Source organism: Manis pentadactyla, chromosome 1, assembly GCF_030020395.1.
Source record: "Manis pentadactyla isolate mManPen7 chromosome 1, mManPen7.hap1, whole genome shotgun sequence".
Classification (NCBI taxonomy): Eukaryota; Metazoa; Chordata; class Mammalia; order Pholidota; family Manidae; genus Manis; species Manis pentadactyla.
Window position 1 is genome coordinate 57,390,103 of NC_080019.1, and position 16,811 is coordinate 57,406,913.

Sequence of the window (16,811 nt, forward strand, 5' to 3'; positions counted from 1 at the left end):
GGTGTGGCATCGGTGACATCAATGCTGAAGCTGAGGTTTCATGTTAATAGACCTGGGTTAGGGATAAGGTTTTCTGTAAGGAAAAGTCTATGAGGTACATATGGTTATGGACAGAATTAGGGAGCAATTCTGATTTCAGGGCGAGTGTGAGATTGAGTCGCAGGGTCAAGGGAGTCCTAGTTGATATCAAAGGTGAAGGTGAATTATCTGGTCCGGGTCACATCTACGATTAGATTTAGGTGTTCCATAAGGAATACGGGTGTGATAGGGTTACAGTAAGACTTCAGATCTATCTCTGTTTTGAGGGCGAGTGCAAGATTGAGTTTCAAGTTTAACCTGAAATGTGGGTGACATCAAAGATGACGGTGAAGTGACAGATCCTGGCGACAAGGCTAGGTTTAGCATTAGTTGTAAGGTAAGGAGTATGGGGCAGATGGAGTGACAGTTAGAGTTCTGATCTAACTCAACAGAGTGTGCTTCAGGATTATGGGGAGGAATGACAGAAGTCGATTCTGATGGTTGCTGTTCAGTTAAAATGGCCTGGTCTAGGGTTAGGTTTTCCTGTAAGGGAAAATCTAGGCATATGATACGGTTACGGAGAGAATTAGGGTTCAATTCTGATGTGAGTGCGAGGATGAGATTGAGGCTCAGGGTTCAGATGTGTCTCCTAGTTGGCATCAATGTTGAAGGCGAAGAATCTAGTCCAGGCCTCGGGCCTAGGGTTAGGGTTAGGTGTTCAGTAAGATTTACAGTAACATAGAGTTATATTTAGAGTTCGCATCTGACCCTGATGTGAGGGCGATGGCCAGATTGAGCTTCAGGTTTACAGTGCGGCATGACAGACGTTGAAGCTGATGGTGTCGGCTCAGGTAAAGTGGCCAGGGCTAGAGTTAGGGTACTGTGTTCTGTGAGGTGTACAGGATGGATAGGGTGATGGACAGACTTAGGGCTGGTCTCTGATGTCAGGGCCATTGCGAAATTGAGGTTCAGGATTACGGTGAAGGGTGGGTCATGCCAATGGTCACGGTGAATGGACTGGTCTAAGAGTCATGGCTAGATTTAGGATTAGTGTGTCGTTTTGTTCTACAGAAAGGATAAGTTAAGGATAAAGGTTAGGGTCCAGCCCTGATGTGAACGCGAGTCTGAAATTTCGATTCAGTGTTGAGGAGATCCCTGGGTGTTGTCAATGCTGACGTTGTGTGGATAGGCCCAGAACTCAGTGCTAGGGTTACAATTTTGTGTTCTCTCTGGTTTCCGGAGACATTAGCAGTACGGAAAGTGTTAGGTTCTGGCTCTGGTGTGACGGGGAGCACAAGAGGGTGTATCAGGGTTATGGTGAAGCATGTGTGATGTCCGGGTTCAAGGTGTGGTGTCAGGACCCCGGGCCAGGGCTAGGGTTAGGGTTAGGTTTTTGGGAAGCTGTAGAGTGATGGTATTGTTACATTTAGAATTAGGTTCCTTCTCTTACGTTAGGGCGAGTATGTGATTCAGTTCTAGGATTACAGTGAGGCAAGGGTGATATCCAAGGTGATGGTGGAGTTTCAGGCCACATGTCTACACTACAGTTAGGGTTATCTAATTGTTAAAGGGTATGGGGTTTGCGTGGATACGGCTCGATTTTGGATCCTACTCTGACGTGAGGGCGAAGGCCAGATTGATCTTGATCATCATGGTGTGGCATAGGTGACATCAATGCTGATGCTGAGGGTCCACGTTAAGGGACCTCGGTTAGTGGTAGGGTTTACTGTAAGCAAAAGTCTATGTAGAAGATATTGTTTTGGACATAATTAGGGTGCAATTTCGATGTCAGGGCGACTGTGAGATCGAAACACAGGGTAGAGGGAGTAATAGTTGTTATCAATGTTGAAGGCGAAGTATCTGGTCCATGGGTCGGGTCTAGGGTTAGGTTTAGGTGTTCGATAAGGAGTACGGGTGATATAGGTTTACAGTTAGATTCGGATCAATCTCTGATGTGAGGGCGAGTGCAAGATTGAGATTCAATTTTAAGTTGAAGTGTGGGTGACATTAATGCTCAAGGTGAAGTGTCAGAACCTGACGCCAGGGCAAGGGCTGGTGTTAGTTGTAAGTTAAGGTGCATGGGTCTGATTGAGTGACAGTAAGAGTTCTGATCCGACTCTGATGTGAGGGAAATGGCCAGAATGAGCTTCAGGATTATGGGGAGGAATGACAGACGCCAATTCTGATGGTGGTGGTTCAGAAAAGGTGCCTTGGCTAGGGTTAGGGTTTCCTGTAAGGGAAACTCCACGCATACGATACGGTTACGGAGAGAAATTGGGTTCAATTCTGATGTGAGTGCGAGGGTGAGATTGAGGCTCAGGGTAAAGATGTGCCTCCTAGTAGGCAGCAATGTTAAAGACGGTGTATCTAGTCCAGGGCTCGGGTCTAGGGTTAGGCTTAGGTGTTCAGTAAGATTTACAGGAACATAGAGTTACATTTAGAGTTCGCTTCTGATACTGATGTGAGGGCTACAGCCAGAATGAGCTTCAGGTTTACTTTACAGCATGACAAACGTTGAAGCTGATGGCAAATGTTCAAGTAATGAGGCCAGGCTTAGACTTATGATATTGTGTTCTCTGAGGTGTACAGGAATGATAGGGTGATGGAAAGACTTAGGGCTGTCCTCTGATGTGAGGTCAAGTTCGAGGTTGAGGTTCAGGATTACGGTGAAGCGTGCCTGTTGTTAATATTTACGCTGAAGGGACAGGTAAAGAGTCATGGCTAGGATTGTGATTAGTGGGTCATTCTGTTCTACAGAAAGGATAAGTTAAGGATTAGGGTTATGGTCCAGCTCTGATATGAGTGCGACTCTGAAATTGCGTTTCAGTGTTGAGGAGGGCCCTGGGTGATGTCGATGGTGACGTGTGTGGGGATAGGCCCAGGACTCAGTGCTAGGGTTAAAATTTTGTGTTCTCTCTGGTTTCCGGAAACATTAGCATTACGGAAAGTGTTAGGTTCTGGGTCAGATGTGACGGGGAGCGGGAGATGGTGGATCAGGAATATCGTGAGGCATGGGTGACGTCAGTGTCAAGGTGAGGTGTCAGGACCACGGGCCAGGGCTACCGTTAGGGTTAGAATTTTGGGATGCTGTAGAGGGATGGTATTGTTATGTTTAGACTTAGGTTCTTACACTTACGTTAGGGCGACTTTGCGATTCAGTTCCAGGATTACAGTGAGGCAAGGGTTATATCCAAGGTGATGGTGGAGTTTCAGTCCACAGGTCCGCGATAGGATTAGGGTTATGTAATCTTTAAAGTGTATGGGATGGACCGGGATATGGTTCGATTCACATACTATTCTGATATGAGGACGAAGGCCTGATTGATCTTCATCATCGTGGTGTGGCAAGGTGTGCGGTTGAGATAGGGTTATAGTTAGATTCGGATCCATCTCTGATGTGAGTATGTGTGCAACATTGTGTTTCATTTTTAAGGTGAGGTGTGGGTGACATTAATGCTTAAGGTGAAGTGTCAGAACCTGGCGCCATTGCTAGGGCTGGAATTAGTTGTAAGTTAAGGTGTATGGGGCTGATTGAGTGACAGTTAGAGTTCTGATCCGACTCTGATGTGAGGACAATGGCCAGAGTGTGCTTCAGGATTATGGGGAGGAATGACAGACGTCAATGCTGATGATGGCGGTTCACTTAAAGGGGCCTGGGCTAGGGTTAGAGTTTCCTGAAAGGGAAAGCCTATGCGTATGCTACGGTTACAGAGAGAATTTGTGTTCAATTCTGATGTGTGTGCGAGTGTGAGATAGAGGCTCAGATTAATGATGTGCCTCCTAGTCGGCAGCAATTTTGAAGGCGGTGTATCTCGTCCAGGTCTCGGGACTTGTGTTAGGCATAGGTGTTCAGTAAGATTTACAGTATCATAGAGTTAAATTTAGAGTTCGCATCTGACCCTGATGTGAGGGAGATGGCCAGATTGAGCTTCAGGTTTACTTTGCGGCATGACAGACGTTGAAGCTGATGGTGTCGGTTCAGGTAAAGTGGCCAGGGTTAGAGCTATATTATTGTGTTCTGTGAGATGTAGAGGAAGGATAGGGTGATGGACAGACTTAGGGCTTGTCTCTGATGTGAGGGCAAGTTTGAGGTTGAAGTTCAGAATTACGGTGAAGCGTGCAAGATGCCAGTGTTTACGGTGAAGGGACAGGTAAAGAGTCATGGCTAGGGTTGAGATTAGTGTGTCGTTCTGCTCTACAGAAAGGATAAGTTAAGGATTACGGTTAGGGACCAGTTCTGATGTGAGTGCGCTTCTGAAATTGCGTTTCAGTGTTGTGGAGTGCCCTGTATGATGTTGACGCTGATGTTGTGTGGATAGGCCCAGGATTCATTGCTAGGGTTAAAATTTTGTGTTCTCTCTGTATTCCAGAGTCATTAGCATAAGGAAACAGTTAGTTTCTTGGTCTCATGTGACAGGGAGCACAAGATGTAGGTTCAGGGTTATGGTGTGGCAATGGTGACGTCAATGTTCCATGTAAGGTGTCATGAACACTGGCCAGGCTAGGGTTAGGGTTAGGTTTTTTGGTAGCTGAAGAGAGAGGGTATTGTTACATTTAGACATAGGGTCCTTCTCTTACGTTAGGGCGAATGTGCGATTCAGTTCCAGGAATACAGTGAGGCATTATTGATACCCATCGTGATGGTGTAGTTTCAGTCCACAGGTCCACGCTAGGGTTAGGGTTATGTAATCGTTATAGGGTATGAGGTGGATCGGTATACGGTTCGATTTGCATCCTTCTCTGATATGGGGTGAAGGTCAGATTGATCTTCATCATCGTGGTGTGGCATCGGTGACATCAATGCTGAAGCTGAGGGTTCATGTTAATAGACCTGGGTTAGGGATAAGGTTTTCTGTAAGGAAAAGTCTATGAGGTACATATGGTTATGGACAGAATTAGGGAGCAATTCTGATTTCAGGGCGAGTGTGAGATTGAGTCGCAGGGTCAAAGGAGTCCTAGTTGATATCAAAGGTGAAGGTGAATTATCTGGTCCGGGTCACATCTACGATTAGATTTAGGTGTTCCATAAGGAATACGGGTGTGATAGGGTTACAGTAAGACTTCAGATCTATCTCTGTTTAGAGGGCGAGTGCAAGATTGAGTTTCAAGTTTAAGCTGAAATGTGGGTGACATCAAAGATGACGGTGAAGTGACAGATCCTGGCGACAAGGCTAGGTTTAGCATTAGTTGTAAGGTAAGGAGTATGGGGCAGATGGAGTGACAGTTAGAGTTCTGATCTAACTCAACAGAGTGTGCTTCAGGATTATGGGGAGGAATGACAGAAGTCGATTCTGATGGTTGCTGTTCAGTTAAAATGGCCTGGTCTAGGGTTAGGGTTTCCTGTAAGGGAAAATCTAGGCATATGATATGGTTACGGAGAGAATTAGGGTTCAATTATGATGTGAGTGCGAGGGTGAGATTGAGGCTCAGGGTTCAGATGTGTCTCCTAGTTGGCATCAATGTTGAAGGCGAAGAATCTAGTCCAGGCCTCGGGCCTAGGGTTAGGGTTAGGTGTTCAGTAAGATTTACAGTAACATAGAGTTATATTTAGAGTTCGCATCTGACCCTGATGTGAGGGCGATGGCCAGATTGAGCTTCAGGTTTACGGTGCGGCATGACAGACGTTGAAGCTGATGGTGTCGGCTCAGGTAAAGTGGCCAGGGCTAGAGTTAGGGTACTGTGTTCTGTGAGGTGTACAGGATGGATAGGGTGATGGACAGACTTAGGGCTGGTCTCTGATGTCAGGGCCATTGCGAAATTGAGGTTCAGGATTACGGTGAAGGGTGGGTCATGCCAATGGTCACGGTGAATGGACTGGTCTAAGAGTCATGGCTAGATTTAGGATTAGTGTGTCGTTTTGTTCTACAGAAAGGATAAGTTAAGGATAAAGGTTAGGGTCCAGCCCTGATGTGAACGCGAGTCTGAAATTTCGATTCAGTGTTGAGGAGATCCCTGGGTGTTGTCAATGCTGACGTTGTGTGGATAGGCCCAGAACTCAGTGCTAGGGTTACAATTTTGTGTTCTCTCTGGTTTCCGGAGACATTAGCAGTACGGAAAGTGTTAGGTTCTGGCTCTGGTGTGACGGGGAGCACAAGAGGGTGTATCAGGGTTATGGTGAAGCATGTGTGATGTCCGGGTTCAAGGTGTGGTGTCAGGACCCCGGGCCAGGGCTAGGGTTAGGGTTAGGTTTTTGGGAAGCTGTAGAGTGATGGTATTGTTACATTTAGAATTAGGTTCCTTCTCTTACGTTAGGGCGAGTATGTGATTCAGTTCTAGGATTACAGAGAGGCAAGGGTGATATCCAAGGTGATGGTGGAGTTTCAGGCCACATGTCTACACTACAGTTAGGGTTATCTAATTGTTAAAGGGTATGGGGTTTGCGTGGATACGGCTCGATTTTGGATCCTACTCTGACGTGAGGGCGAAGGCCAGATTGATCTTGATCATCATGGTGTGGCATAGGTGACATCAATGCTGATGCTGAGGGTCCACGTTAAGGGACCTCGGTTAGTGGTAGGGTTTACTGTAAGCAAAAGTCTATGTAGAAGATATGGTTTTGGACATAATTAGGGTGCAATTTCGATGTCAGGGCGACTGTGAGATCGAAACACAGGGTAGAGGGAGTAATAGTTGTTATCAATGTTGAAGGCGAAGTATCTGGTCCATGGGTCGGGTCTAGGGTTAGGTTTAGGTTTTCGATAAGGAGTACGGGTGATATAGGTTTACAGTTAGATTCGGATCAATCTCTGATGTGAGGGCGAGTGCAAGATTGAGATTCAATTTTAAGTTGAAGTGTGGGTGACATTAATGCTCAAGGTGAAGTGTCAGAACCTGACGCCAGGGCAAGGGCTGGTGTTAGTTGTAAGTTAAGGTGCATGGGTCTGATTGAGTGACAGTAAGAGTTCTGATCCGACTCTGATGTGAGGGAAATGGCCAGAATGAGCTTCAGGATTATGGGGAGGAATGACAGACGCCAATTCTGATGGTGGTGGTTCAGAAAAGGTGCCTGGGCTAGGGTTAGGGTTTCCTGTAAGGGAAACTCCACGCATACGATACGGTTACGGAGAGAAATTGGGTTCAATTCTGATGTGAGTGCGAGGGTGAGATTGAGGCTCAGGGTAAAGATGTGCCTCCTAGTAGGCAGCAATGTTAAAGACGGTGTATCTAGTCCAGGGCTCGGGTCTAGGGTTAGGCTTAGGTGTTCAGTAAGATTTACAGGAACATAGAGTTACATTTAGAGTTCGCTTCTGATACTGATGTGAGGGCTACAGCCAGAATGAGCTTCAGGTTTACTTTACAGCATGACAAACGTTGAAGCTGATGGCAAATGTTCAAGTAATGAGGCCAGGCTTAGACTTATGATATTGTGTTCTCTGAGGTGTACAGGAATGATAGGGTGATGGAAAGACTTAGGGCTGTCCTCTGATGTGAGGTCAAGTTCGAGGTTGAGGTTCAGGATTACGGTGAAGCGTGCCTGTTGTTAATATTTACGCTGTAGGGACAGGTAAAGAGTCATGGCTAGGATTGTGATTAGTGGGTCATTCTGTTCTACAGAAAGGATAAGTTAAGGATTAGGGTTATGGTCCAGCTCTGATATGAGTGCGACTCTGAAATTGCGTTTCAGTGTTGAGGAGGGCCCTGGGTGATGTCGATGGTGACGTGTGTGGGGATAGGCCCAGGACTCAGTGCTAGGGTTAAAATTTTGTGTTCTCTCTGGTTTCCGGAAACATTAGCATTACGGAAAGTGTTAGGTTCTGGGTCAGATGTGACGGGGAGCGGGAGATGGTGGATCAGGAATATCGTGAGGCATGGGTGACGTCAGTGGTCAAGGTGAGGTGTCAGGACCACGGGCCAGGGCTACCGTTAGGGTTAGAATTTTGGGATGCTGTAGAGGGATGGTATTGTTATGTTTAGACTTAGGTTCTTACACTTACGTTAGGGCGACTTTGCGATTCAGTTCCAGGATTAAAGTGAGGCAAGGGTTATATCCAAGGTGATGGTGGAGTTTCAGTCCACAGGTCCGCGATAGGATTAGGGTTATGTAATCTTTAAAGTGTATGGGATGGACCGGGATATGGTTCGATTCACATACTATTCTGATATGAGGACGAAGGCCTGATTGATCTTCATCATCGTGGTGTGGCAAGGTGTGCGGTTGAGATAGGGTTATAGTTAGATTCGGATCCATCTCTGATGTGAGTGTGTGTGCACCATTGTGTTTCATTTTTAAGGTGAGGTGTGGGTGACATTAATGCTTAAGGTGAAGTGTCAGAACCTGGCGCCATTGCTAGGGCTGGAATTAGTTGTAAGTTAAGGTGTATGGGGCTGATTCAGTGACAGTTAGAGTTCTGATCCGACTCTGATGTGAGGACAATGGCCATAGTGTGCTTCAGGATTATGGGGAGGAATGAGAGACGTCAATGCTGATGATGGCGGTTCACTTAAAGGGGCCTGGGCTAGGGTTAGAGTTTCCTGAAAGGGAAAGCCTATGCATATGCTACGGTTACAGAGAGAATTTGTGTTCAATTCTTATGTGTGTGCGAGTGTGAGATAGAGGCTCAGATTAATGATGTGCCTCCTAGTCGGCAGCAATTTTGAAGGCGGTGTATCTCGTCCAGGTCTCGGGACTTGGGTTAGGCATAGGTGTTCAGTAAGATTTACAGTATCATAGAGTTAAATTTAGAGTTCGCATCTGACCCTGATGTGAGGGAGATGGCCAGATTGAGCTTCAGGTTTACTTTGCGGCATGACAGACGTTGAAGCTGATGGTGTCGGTTCAGGTAAAGTGGCCAGGGTTAGAGCTATATTATTGTGTTCTGTGAGATGTAGAGGAAGGATAGGGTGATGGACAGACTTAGGGCTTGTCTCTGATGTGAGGGCAAGTTTGAGATTGAGGTTCAGAATTACGGTGAAGCGTGCCTGATGCCAGTGTTTACGGTGAAGGGACAGGTAAAGAGTCATGGCTAGGGTTGAGATTAGTGTGTCGTTCTGCTCTACAGAAAGGATAAGTTAAGGATTAGGGTTAGGGATCAGTCCTGAGGTGAGTGCGCTTCTGAAATTGTGTTTCAGTGTTGTGGAGTGCCCTGTATGATGTTGACGCTGATGTTGTGTGGATAGGCCCAGGATTCATTGCTAGGGTTAAAATTTTGTGTTCTCTCTGTATTCCAGAGTCATTAGCATTAGGAAACAGTTAGTTTCTTGGTCTCATGTGACAGGGAGCACAAGATGTAGGTTCAGGGTTATGGTGTGGCAATGGTGACGTCAATGTTCCATGTAAGGTGTCACGAACACTGGCCAGGCTAGGGTTAGGGTTAGGTTTTTTGGTAGCTGAAGAGAGAGGGTATTGTTACATTTAGACATAGGGTCCTTCTCTTACGTTAGGGCGAATGTGCGATTCAGTTCCAGGAATACAGTGAGGCATTATTGATACCCATCGTGATGGTGTAGTTTCAGTCCACAGGTCCACGCTAGGGTTAGGGTTATGTAATCGTTATAGGGTATGAGGTGGATCGGGATACGGTTCGATTTGCATCCTTCTCTGATATGGGGTGAAGGTCAGATTGATCTTCATCATCGTGGTGTGGCATCGGTGACATCAATGCTGAAGCTGAGGGTTCATGTTAATAGACCTGGGTTAGGGATAAGGTTTTCTGTAAGGAAAAGTCTATGAGGTACATATGGTTATGGACAGAATTAGGGAGCAATTCTGATTTCAGGGCGAGTGTGAGATTGAGTCGCAGGGTCAAGGGAGTCCTAGTTGATATCAAAGGTGAAGGTGAATTATCTGGTCCGGGTCACATCTACGATTAGATTTAGGTGTTCCATAAGGAATACGGGTGTGATAGGGTTACAGTAAGACTTCAGATCTATCTCTGATTTGAGGGCGAGTGCAAGATTGAGTTTCAAGTTTAAGCTGAAATGTGGGTGACATCAAAGATGACGGTGAAGTGACAGATACTGGCGACAAGGCTAGGTTTAGCATTAGTTGTAAGGTAAGGAGTATGGGGCAGATGGAGTGACAGTTAGAGTTCTGATCTAACTCAACAGAGTGTGCTTCAGGATTATGGGGAGGAATGACAGAAGTCGATTCTGATGGTTGCTGTTCAGTTAAAATGGCCTGGTCTAGGGTTAGGTTTTCCTGTAAGGGAAAATCTAGGCATATGATACGGTTACGGAGAGAATTAGGGTTCAATTCTGATGTGAGTGCGAGGGTGAGATTGAGGCTCAGGGTTCAGATGTGTCTCCTAGTTGGCATCAATGTTGAAGGCGAAGAATCTAGTCCAGGCCTCGGGCCTAGGGTTAGGGTTAGGTGTTCAGTAAGATTTACAGTAACATAGAGTTATATTTAGAGTTCGCATCTGACCCTGATGTGAGGGCGATGGCCAGATTGAGCTTCAGGTTTACGGTGCGGCATGACAGACGTTGAAGCTGATGGTGTCGGCTCAGGTAAAGTGGCCAGGGCTAGAGTTAGGGTACTGTGTTCTGTGAGGTGTACAGGATGGATAGGGTGATGGACAGACTTAGGGCTGGTCTCTGATGTCAGGGCCATTGCGAAATTGAGGTTCAGGATTACGGTGAAGGGTGGGTCATGCCAATGGTCACGGTGAATGGACTGGTCTAAGAGTCATGGCTAGATTTAGGATTAGTGTGTCGTTTTGTTCTACAGAAAGGATAAGTTAAGGATAAAGGTTAGGGTCCAGCCCTGATGTGAATGCGAGTCTGAAATTTCGATTCAGTGTTGAGGAGATCCCTGGGTGTTGTCAATGCTAACGTTGTGTGGATAGGCCCAGAACTCAGTGCTAGGGTTACAATTTTGTGTTCTCTCTGGTTTCCGGAGACATTAGCAGTACGGAAAGTGTTAGGTTCTGGCTCTGGTGTGACGGGGAGCACAAGAGGGTGTATCAGGGATATGGTGAAGCATGTGTGATGTCCGGGTTCAAGGTGTGGTGTCAGGACCCCGGGCCAGGGCTAGGGTTAGGGTTAGGTTTTTGGGAAGCTGTAGAGTGATGGTATTGTTACATTTAGAATTAGGTTCCTTCTCTTACGTTAGGGCGAGTATGTGATTCAGTTCTAGGATTACAGTGAGGCAAAGGTGATATCCAAGGTGATGGTGGAGTTTCAGGCCACATGTCTACACTACAGTTAGGGTTATCTAATCGTTAAAGGGTATGGGGTTTGCGTGGATACGGCTCGATTTTGGATCCTACTCTGACGTGAGGGCGAAGGCCAGATTGATCTTGATCATCATGGTGTGGCATAGGTGACATCAATGCTGATGCTGAGGGTCCACGTTAAGGGACCTCGGTTAGTGGTAGGGTTTACTGTAAGCAAAAGTCTATGTAGAAGATATTGTTTTGGACATAATTAGGGTGCAATTTCGATGTCAGGGCGACTGTGAGATCGAAACACAGGGTAGAGGGAGTAATAGTTGTTATCAATGGTGAAGGCGAAGTATCTGGTCCATGGGTCGGGTCTAGGGTTAGGTTTAGGTGTTCGATAAGGAGTACGGGTGATATAGGTTTACAGTTAGATTCGGATCAATCTCTGATGTGAGGGCGAGTGCAAGATTGAGTTTCAATTTTAAGTTGAAGTGTGGGTGACATTAATGCTCAAGGTGAAGTGTCAGATCCTGACGCCAGGGCAAGTGCTGGTGTTAGTTGTAAGTTAAGGTGCATGGGTCTGATTGAGTGACAGTAAGAGTTCTGATCCGACTCTGATGTGAGGGAAATGGCCAGAATGAGCTTCAGGATTATGGGGAGGAATGACAGACGCCAATTCTGATGGTGGTGGTTCAGAAAAGGTGCCTGGGCTAGGGTTAGGGTTTCCTGTAAGGGAAACTCCACGCATACGATACGGTTACGGAGAGAAATTGGGTTCAATTCTGATGTGAGTGCGAGGGTGAGATTGAGGCTCAGGGTAAAGATGTGCCTCCTAGTAGGCAGCAATGTTAAAGACGGTGTATCTAGTCCAGGGCTCGGGTCTGGGGTTAGGCTTAGGTGTTCAGTAAGATTTACAGGAACATAGAGTTACATTTAGAGTTCGCTTCTGATACTGATGTGAGGGCTACAGCCAGAATGAGCTTCAGGTTTACTTTACAGCATGACAAACGTTGAAGCTGATGGCAAATGTTCAAGTAAAGAGGCCAGGCTTAGACTTATGATATTGTGTTCTCTGAGGTGTACAGGAATGATAGGGTGATGGAAAGACTTAGGGCTGTCCTCTGATGTGAGGTCAAGTTCGAGGTTGAGGTTCAGGATTACGGTGAAGCGTGCCTGTTGTTAATATTTACGCTGAAGGGACAGGTAAAGTGTCATGGCTAGGATTGTGATTAGTGGGTCATTCTGTTCTACAGAAAGGATAAGTTGAGGATTAGGGTTATGGTCCAGCTCTGATATGAGTGCGACTCTGAAATTGCGTTTCAGTGTTGAGGAGGGCCCTGGGTGATGTCGATGGTGACGTGTGTGTGGATAGGCCCAGGACTCAGTGCTAGGGTTAAAATTTTGTGTTCTCTCTGGTTTCCGGAAACATTAGCATTACGGAAAGTGTTAGGTTCTGGGTCAGATGTGACGGGGAGAGGGAGATGGTGGATCAGGAATATCGTGAGGCATGGGTGACGTCAGTGGTCAAGGTGAGGTGTCAGGACCACGGGCCAGGGCTACCGTTAGGGTTAGAATTTTTGGATGCTGTAGAGGGATGTTATTGTTATGTTTAGACTTAGGTTCTTACACTTACGTTAGGGCGACTTTGCGATTCAGTTCCAGGATTACAGTGAGGCAAGGGTTATATCCAAGGTGATGGTGGAGTTTCAGTCCACAGGTCCACGATAGGATTAGGGTTATGTAATCTTTAAAGTGTATGGGATGGACCGGGATATGGTTCGATTCACATACTATTCTGATATGAGGACGAAGGCCTGATTGATCTTCATCATCGTGGTGTTGCAAGGTATGCGGTTGAGATAGGGTTATAGTTAGATTCGGATTCATCTCTGATGTGAGTGTGTGTGCACCATTGTGTTTCATTTTTAAGGTGAGGTGTGGGTGACATTAATGCTTAAGGTGAAGTGTCAGAACCTGGCGCCATTGCTAGGGCTGGAATTAGTTGTAAGTTAAGGTGTATGGGGCTGATTGAGTGACAGTTAGAATTCTGATCCGACTCTGATGTGAGGACAATGGCCAGAGTGTGCTTCAGGATTATGGGGAGGAATGAGAGACGTCAATGCTGATGATGGCGGTTCACTGAAAGGGGCCTGGGGTAGGGTTAGAGTTTCCTGAAAGGGAAAGCCTATGCATATGCTACGGTTACAGAGAGAATTTGTGTTCAATTCTGATGTGTGTGCGAGTGTGAGATAGAGGCTCAGATTAATGATGTGCCTCCTAGTCGGCAGCAATTTTGAAGGCGGTGTATCTCGTCCAGGTCTCGGGACTTGGGTTAGGCATAGGTGTTCAGTAAGATTTACAGTATCATAGAGTTAAATTTAGAGTTCGCATCTGACCCTGTTGTGAGGGAGATGGCTAGATTGAGCTTCAGGTTTACTTTGCGGCATGACAGACGTTGAAGCTGATGGTGTCGGTTCAGGTAAAGTGGCCAGGGTTAGAGCTATATTATTGTGTTCTGTGAGATGTAGAGGAAGGATAGGGTGATGGACAGACTTAGGGCTTGTCTCTGATGTGAGGGCAAGTTTGAGATTGAGGTTCAGAATTACGGTGAAGCGTGCCTGATGCCAGTGTTTACGGTGAAGGGACAGGTAAAGAGTCATGGCTAGGGTTGAGATTAGTGTGTCGTTCTGCTCTACAGAAAGGATAAGTTAAGGATTAGGGTTAGGGACCAGTTCTGATGTGAGTGCGCTTCTGAAATTGCGTTTCAGTGTTGTGGAGTGCCCTGGGTGATGTTGACGCTGATGTGTGGATAGGCCCAGGATTCATTGCTAGGGTTAAAATTTTGTGTTCTCTCTGTATTCCAGAGTCATTAGCATTAGGAAACAGTTAGTTTCTTGGTCTCATGTGACAGGGAGCACAAGATGTAGGTTCAGGGTTATGGTGTGGCAATGGTGACGTCAATGTTCCATGTAAGGTGTCACGAACACTGGCCAGGCTAGGGTTAGGGTTAGGTTTTTTGGTAGCTGAAGAGAGAGGGTATTGTTACATTTAGACATAGGGTCCTTCTCTTACGTTAGGGCGAATGTACGATTCAGTTCCAGGAATACAGTGAGGCATTATTGATACCCATCGTGATGGTGTAGTTTCAGGCCACAGGTCCACGCTAGGGTTAGGGTTATGTAATCGTTATAGGGTATGAGGTGGATCGGGATACGGTTCGATTTGCATCCTTCTCTGATATGGGGTGAAGGTCAGATTGATCTTCATCATCGTGGTGTGGCATCGGTGACATCAATGCTGAAGCTGAGGGTTCATGTTAATAGACCTGGGTTAGGGATAAGGTTTTCTGTAAGGAAAAGTCTGTGAGGTACATATGGTTATGGACAGAATTAGGGAGCAATTCTGATGTCAGGGCGAGTGTGAGATTGAGCCGCAGGGTCAAGGGAGTCCTAGTTGATATCAAAGGTGAAGGTGAATTATCTGGTCCGGGTCACATCTACGATTAGATTTAGGTGTTCCATAAGGAATACTGGTGTGATAGGGTTACAGTAAGACTTCAGATCTATCTCTGTTTTGAGGGCGAGTGCAAGATTGAGTTTCAAGTTTAAGCTGAAATGTGGGTGACATCAAAGATGACGGTGAAGTGACAGATCCTGGCGACAAGGCTAGGTTTAGCATTAGTTGTAAGGTAAGGAGTATGGGGCAGATGGAGTGACAGTTAGAGTTCTGATCTAACTCAACAGAGTGTGCTTCAGGATTATGGGGAGGAATGACAGAAGTCGATTCTGATGGTTGCTGTTCAGTTAAAATGGCCTGGTCTAGGGTTAGGGTTTCCTGTAAGGGAAAATCTAGGGATATGATACGGTTACGGAGAGAATTAGGGTTCAATTCTGATGTGAGTGCGAGGGTGAGATTGAGGCTCAGGGTTAAGATGTGTCTCCTAGTTGGCATCAATGTTGAAGGCGAAGAATCTAGTCCAGGCCTCGGGCCTAGGGTTAGGGTTAGGTGTTCAGTAAGATTTACAGTAACATAGAGTTATATTTAGAGTTCGCATCTGACCCTGATGTGAGGGCGATGGCCAGATTGAGCTTCAGGTTTACGGTGCGGCATGACAGACGTTGAAGCTGATGGTGTCGGCTCAGGTAAAGTGGCCAGGGCTAGAGTTAGGGTACTGTGTTCTGTGAGGTGTACAGGATGGATAGGGTGATGGACAGACTTAGGGCTGGTCTCTGATGTCAGGGCCATTGCGAAATTGAGGTTCAGGATTACGGTGAAGGGTGGGTCATGCCAATGGTCACGGTGAATGGACTGGTCTAAGAGTCATGGCTAGATTTAGGATTAGTGTGTCGTTTTGTTCTACAGAAAGGATAAGTTAAGGATAAAGGTTAGGGTCCAGCCCTGATGTGAACGCGAGTCTGAAATTTCGATTCAGTGTTGAGGAGATCCCTGGGTGTTGTCAATGCTGACGTTGTGTGGATAGGCCCAGAACTCAGTGCTAGGGTTACAATTTTGTGTTCTCTCTGGTTTCCGGAGACATTAGCAGTACGGAAAGTGTTAGGTTCTGGCTCTGGTGTGACGGGGAGCACAAGAGGGTGTATCAGGGTTATGGTGAAGCATGTGTGATGTCCGGGTTCAAGGTGTGGTGTCAGGACCCCGGGCCAGGGCTAGGGTTAGGGTTAGGTTTTTGGGAAGCTGTAGAGTGATGGTATTGTTACATTTAGAATTAGTTTCCTTCTCTTACGTTAGGGCGAGTATGTGATTCAGTTCTAGGATTACAGTGAGGCAAAGGTGATATCCAAGGTGATGGTGGAGTTTCAGGCCACATGTCTACACTACAGTTAGGGTTATCTAATCGTTAAAGGGTATGGGGTTTGCGTGGATACGGCTCGATTTTGGATCCTACTCTGACGTGAGGGCGAAGGCCAGATTGATCTTGATCATCATGGTGTGGCATAGGTGACATCAATGCTGATGCTGAGGGTCCACGTTAAGGGACCTCGGTTAGTGGTAGGGTTTACTGTAAGCAAAAGTCTATGTAGAAGATATTGTTTTGGACATAATTAGGGTGCAATTTCGATGTCAGGGCGACTGTGAGATCGAAACACAGGGTAGAGGGAGTAATAGTTGTTATCAATGGTGAAGGCGAAGTATCTGGTCCATGGGTCGGGTCTAGGGTTAGGTTTAGGTGTTCGATAAGGAGTACGGGTGATATAGGTTTACAGTTAGATTCGGATCAATCTCTGATGTGAGGGCGAGTGCAAGATTGAGTTTCAATTTTAAGTTGAAGTGTGGGTGACATTAATGCTCAAGGTGAAGTGTCAGATCCTGACGCCAGGGCAAGGGCTGGTGTTAGTTGTAAGTTAAGGTGCATGGGACTGATTGAGTGACAGTAAGAGTTCTGATCCGACTCTGATGTGAGGGAAATGGCCAGAATGAGCTTCAGGATTATGGGGAGGAATGACAGACGCCAATTCAGATGGTGGTGGTTCAGAAAAGGTGCCTGGGCTAGGGTTAGGGTTTCCTGTAAGGGAAACTCCACGCATACGATACGGTTACGGAGAGAAATTGGGTTCAATTCTGATGTGAGTGCGAGGGTGAGATTGAGGCTCAGGGTAAAGATGTGCCTCCTAGTAGGCAGCAATGTTAAAGACGGTGTATCTAGTCCAGGGCTCGGGTCTAGGGTTAGGCTTAGGT